The sequence below is a fragment of the Oncorhynchus keta genome, unplaced genomic scaffold, assembly GCF_023373465.1.
Source record: "Oncorhynchus keta strain PuntledgeMale-10-30-2019 unplaced genomic scaffold, Oket_V2 Un_contig_7246_pilon_pilon, whole genome shotgun sequence".
NCBI lineage: Eukaryota > Metazoa > Chordata > Actinopteri > Salmoniformes > Salmonidae > Oncorhynchus > Oncorhynchus keta.
This window is the reverse complement of record NW_026289344.1, coordinates 783-6,663: the sequence shown is the minus strand read 5'-3', so window position 1 is coordinate 6,663 and position 5,881 is coordinate 783. Positions and strand designations below refer to the sequence as shown.

General features: G+C 43.5%; 1 long non-coding RNA gene across 1 annotated transcript; it reads left to right on the top strand.

The window, feature by feature from the left end:
• Positions 1-4,661: 4,661 nt before the first annotated feature.
• LOC127926267 (uncharacterized) lies at positions 4,662-5,526 on the top strand. Its single transcript, XR_008123667.1, has 3 exons — positions 4,662-5,089; positions 5,357-5,421; positions 5,510-5,526. It is a non-coding gene; the product is annotated as an uncharacterized LOC127926267 (long non-coding RNA).
• Positions 5,527-5,881: the final 355 nt, after the last annotated feature.

The following is a 5,881-nucleotide window of genomic DNA, read 5'->3' as shown; positions in this document are numbered from 1 at the left end:
ACCCACTACATCCGTCACCAGTGTGTCGACAATGAGTGGAGCATCAACAACTGCTGTTACAGTCGAACCCGCTGCAACTGTCATTGATGCACCGACAACAACAGGTGAACCCACTACAACCATAACTGATTCATCAACAATAACTTCTGAACCCACTACAACCATCACTGATTCATCAACAACAACAGATGAACCCACTACAACCATAACTGATTCATCAACAATAACTTCTGAACCCACTACAACCATCACTGATTCATCAACAACAACAGATGAACCCACTACAACCATAACTGATTCATCAACAATAACTTCTGAACCCACTACAACCATCACTGATTCATCAACAACAACTGGTGAACCCACTGAAACATTGACAATACCTAGTGAATCCACTACAACAGTCAACGGTGTGTCGGTAACAAAGTTTACAGCTGAACCCACTACAAACGTCACTGGAACATCAACAACAACTGGTGAACCTTCTTCAGCCGTTGTTGGTGTGTCGACAACAAGTTACGAATCCACAACTACTGTTACTGCAGCAACTACTACAACTCTCACCGGTGTGTTGACAACAACTGGTGAACCCACTACAACAATCACTGGGGTGTTGACTACAACTGGTGAACCCACTACAACCGTCACTGGTGTGTTGACAATGAGTGGTGCATCAACATCTACTACTACAGCTGCACCCACTACAACTCTCACTGATTCATCAACAACAATGGTTACAGTGGCACCAACTACAGCCGCCACTGGTGTGTCGACAACAACGGTTACAGTCGCAGCCACTACAACCGTCACTGGTGTGTCGACAACAAGTGATGCACCAACAACTACTGTTACTGCAGCAACTACTACAAGCATCACAGGTGTGTCGACAACAACTGGTGAACCCACGACAACCAAAACTGATTCATCAACAACAAATGGTGAACCCACTACGACCATCACTGTTGTGTCGACAACAACTGCTGAACCCACTACAACCATCACTGGAGTGTCGACAACAACTGCTGAACCCACTACAACCATCACTGGTGTGTCGACAACAAGTGATGCAACAACAGCTACTGTTACTGCAGCACCCACTACAACCATCACTGGAGTGTCGACAACAACTGCTGAACCCACTACAACCATCACTGGTGTGTCGACAACAACTGATGCAACAACAGCTACTGTTACTGCAGCACCCACTACAATCGTCATGGGTGTGTTGACGACAACTGGTGAACCCACTACAACCGTCATTGATGCATCGACAACTACTAGTGAACCCACAACAACCGTTACTGGTCCATTGACAACATCTGGTGAACCCACTACAACCATCACTGTTGTGTCGACAACATCTGGTGAACCCACTACCACAATCACTGGTGTGTCGACTGTAACGGTTACAGATATACCCATTACAACCGTAACAGGTGCATTGACAACAGCGATTACAACGGCTCCAAATACATTCATCACTGTTGTGTCGGCATCTACTGGTGAACCCAATTCAACTGTAACTGTTGGGTCAACAACAACTGGAGAACTCCCTTCACCCGTCACTGGTAGGACGACAACAACAACAAATTACGAACATTCCAGTTGTTTTGCCTGCTCTGTAATACACATGTTGTTAATGTGAGTGTTTTATATCAGAATATCACAGTTCTTCTCGTTCTAATGCAGCTAATCCAGTGCATTCGGAAACTATTGAGAACCCTTGAATTTTGCCATATTTTGTTACGTTCCTCATTCTAAAGTTTTTTTCCCCGTCATCAATCTCCCCAATAATTCTGTAGCTCAGTTGGTAGAGCATGGCGCTTGTAACGCCAGGGTAGTGGGTTCGATTCCCGGGACCACCCATACGTAGAATGTATGCACACATGATTGTAAGTCGCTTTGGATAAAAGCGTCTGCTAAATGGCATATATTATTATTATATTAATAATGACAAAGCAAAAACTGTTTTTTAGCAAATGTATAAAAAATTATCAACTGAAATATTACATTTTTATACCCTAACTATTCAGACCCTTTACTTAGTACTTTGTTGAAGCACCTTTGGCAGTGATTACAGCCTTGAGTCTTCTTGGGTATGATGCTACAAGCTTTGCACACCTGTTTTTGGCGAGTTGTTCCCATTCTTCTCTGCAGATCCTCTCAAGCTCTGTCAGGTTGAATGGGGAATGTCGTTGCACAGCTATTTTAAGGTCTCTCCAAAGATATTCAAAAGGTTCAAGTCAGGGCTATGGATTGGCCACTTTAAGAGACTTATCAAATCAAATCAAATCAAATGTATTTATATAGCTCTTCTTACATCAGCTGATATCTCAAAGTGCTGTTCAGAAACCCAGCCTAAAACCCCAAACAGCAAGCAATGCAGGTGTAGAAGCACGGTGGCTCCCTAGAAAGGCCAAAACCTAGGAAGAAACCTAGAGAGGAACCAGGCTATGTGGGGTGGCCAGTCCTCTTCTGGCTGTGCCGGGTGGAGATTATAACAGAACATGGCCAAGATGTTCAAATGTTCATAAATTACCAGCATGGTCAAATAATAGTAAGGCAGAACAGTTGAAACTGGAGCAGCAGCATGGCCAGGTGGACTGGGGACAGCAAGGAGTCATCATGTCAGGTAGTCCTGGGGCATGGTCCTAGGGCTCAGGTCAGTTGAAACTGGAGCAGCAGCATGGCCAGGTGGACTGGGGACAGCAAGGAGTCATCATGTCATGTAGTCCTGGGGCATGGTCCTAGGGCTCAGGTCCTCCGAGAGAGAGAAAGAAAGAAGGAGAGAATTAGAGAACGCACACTTAGATTCACACAGGACACCGAATACGACAGGAGAAGTACTCCAGATATAACAAACTGACCCTAGCCCCCCGACACAAACTACTGCAGCATAAATACTGGAGGCTGAGACAGGAGGGGTCAGGAAACACTTATCCCAAAGCCACTCCTGCATTGTCTTGAATGTGTGCTTAAGGTAATTGTCTTGTTGAAAGGTGAACACTCTCTCCAGCTCTGGAGCAGGTTTTCATCAAGGATTTCTCTGTGCTTCACTCCTTTCATCTTTCCCTCGATCCTGACTAGTCTTCCAGTCCATGTCACTGAACAACCCACAAAGAATTAAGGTTCCACCACCATGCTGTACTGTAGGGATGGTACCAGATTTCCTCCAGATGTGACGTTTGGCCTTTAATCCAAAGAGTTCATTCCTGGTTTCACCAGATCAGAGAATCTTGTTTCTCATGGTCTGAGAGACTTTCGGAGTCTAAGTGGGCTGTCATGTGCCTTTTACTGAGGAGTGGCTTCGATCTGGTCACTCTACCGAGATGGCTGTCCTTCTGTTCCAAACTTCTTCCATGTAAGAGGCCACTGTGTTCTTGGGGACCTTAAATGCTGTTGACACAATTATGTAATGTTCAATCAATTGAATTTAACACAGATGGACTCCAATCAAGTTGTAGAAATATCTCAAAGATGGTCAATGGAAAAATGATATACCTGAGCTAAGTTTTGAGTCTCATAGCAAGGTTCTGCATACTTATGTAAATAAGGTATTTCAGTTTATTTTGTAATACATTTTTAAACATTTCTTTAAAACCTGCTATCGCTTTGTCATTATGGGGTATTTTGTGAAGATTAATGAGGGGGAAAAAAGGTATTTCATCCATTTCAGAATACGTCTGTAACGTAACAAAATCTGGGATAAAGTTAAGGGGTCTGAATTTCCAAGTGTACTGTATACTTCAGAAATGGTTTTCAGTCTGTGTTATACTCCCATCTGTTACAATGACTGTGTTATACTGCCACACAGCCTTAAAGAGATGTTGAAATGTCCATTTTATGTTTTAACTTAGCTGCTCCTGCAACAAGTTCTGTTCCTGCTACAACTTCTGTTACTACCACTGTGGCCGGTACTACCACCACAACAACTGGAGAAGCTGTCACTGTTCCTGCTACAACTTCTGTTACTACCACTGTGGCTGGTACTACCACCACAACAACTGGAGAACCTGTCACTGTTCCTGCTACAACTTCTGTTACTACCACTGTGGCCGGTACTACCACCACAACAACTGGAGAACCTGTCACTGTTCCTGCTACAACTTCTGTTACTACCACTGTGGCTGGTACTACCACCACAACAACTGGAGAACCTGTCACTGTTCCTGCTACAACTTCTGTTACTACCACTGTGGCTGGTACTACCACCACAACAACTGGAGAACCTGTCACTGTTCCTGCTACAACTTCTGTTACTACCACTGTGGCTGGTACTACCACCACAACAACTGGAGAACCTGTCACTGTTCCTGCTACAACTTCTGTTACTACCACTGTGGCTGGTACTACCACCGCAACAACTGGAGAACCTGTCACTGTTCCTGCTACAACTTCTGTTACTACCACTGTGGCTGGTACTACCACCACAACAACTGGAGAACCTGTCACTGTTCCTGCTACAACTTCTGTTACTACCACTGTGGCTGGTACTACCACCACAACAACTGGAGAACCTGTCACTGTTCCTGCTACAACTTCTGTTACTACCACTGTGGCTGGTACTACCACCACAACAACTGGAGAACCTTTCACTGTTCCTGCTACAACTTCTGTTACTACCACTGTGGCTGGTACTACCACCGCAACAACTGGAGAACCTGTCACTGTTCCTGCTACAACTTCTGTTACTACCACTGTGGCCGGTACTACCACCGCAACAACTGGAGAACCTGTCACTGTTCCTCCTACAACTTCTGTTACTACCACTGTGGCTGGTACTACCACCACAACAACTGGAGAACCTGTCACTGTTCCTGCTACCATTCCTACAACTAGGCCCACAACTACAGTGTCAAGGAAAGCATCACCACTGTCAATAACTACCAGCACAGCTCCAACTACCACAACAACCAACGCAACAACCACTACTACAACAACAACTACTACTACAAGTACAACAACTACAACTGCACGTCCTCGACTTGCTCCACTGGTGGCTTTCGTCATACAAGAAGTGTTTGTAGAAGCTTTAAATGACCCTCAAAGTACACAATTCCAAGAACTTGCAGTAACTATTACTGCAGTGGTAAGTCCTAGAAATTCAGAGTTTGTTCATATTGGGTGTATGACCATCAATAATGTTTGGCGATTGTTGGAAAATCTATATTTTAAAGTACATATTTTATTTGTTTTAATCAGGCGACAATAAGTCTCCATCACTACAGATCTATTTATATTCCCCAATGTCTATCTTAAATAACTAGGGCTTAGCTATGTGGATAGGAATATATAGACATGTTTTTGTGTGTGTTAAATCATTCAAATGTTCTCCTGTTTGTACCATTCCTTACAGTTTGATGTGATCTACAAAGCAAAATATGGGATCCTCTTCATCCGGACGATTGTTCTTGGATTCACGTAATATTCCATTCTATTCTATTCTATTCTTTTAACCTTTGGCATACAACTGTTCATAACCTTTTATGACCTTTTATGACCTTTGCAGACCTATTTTCCATTCCCCGTATGGATGCAAAAACACAGGCAGAGGTCAAACTGGTGTTCAATGAGACCTCCACTCAATCTGTCCCTGAGGTTACTGACATTAGCAATACACTGAAAGAAGCAGTTGCCAATCCAAACATTACCTTTGGCAACCTCTCTGTGGATGTTACCACCATCATTGTTCAAGGTGAGTAAAACCATTGGGTGAACGAAAACGATTATACACAGCAAATTCTCCAGTGTTTAATAAAATTTGAGTGTTACATTTAATGCTTTTCTACAGTCGATACACATGTTGGGGAGTAGTGAACTACAGATGGTGTATCTTATTTTGATACAGTTTACTGCAGCAACAGACATTTTGAAAGTCTTT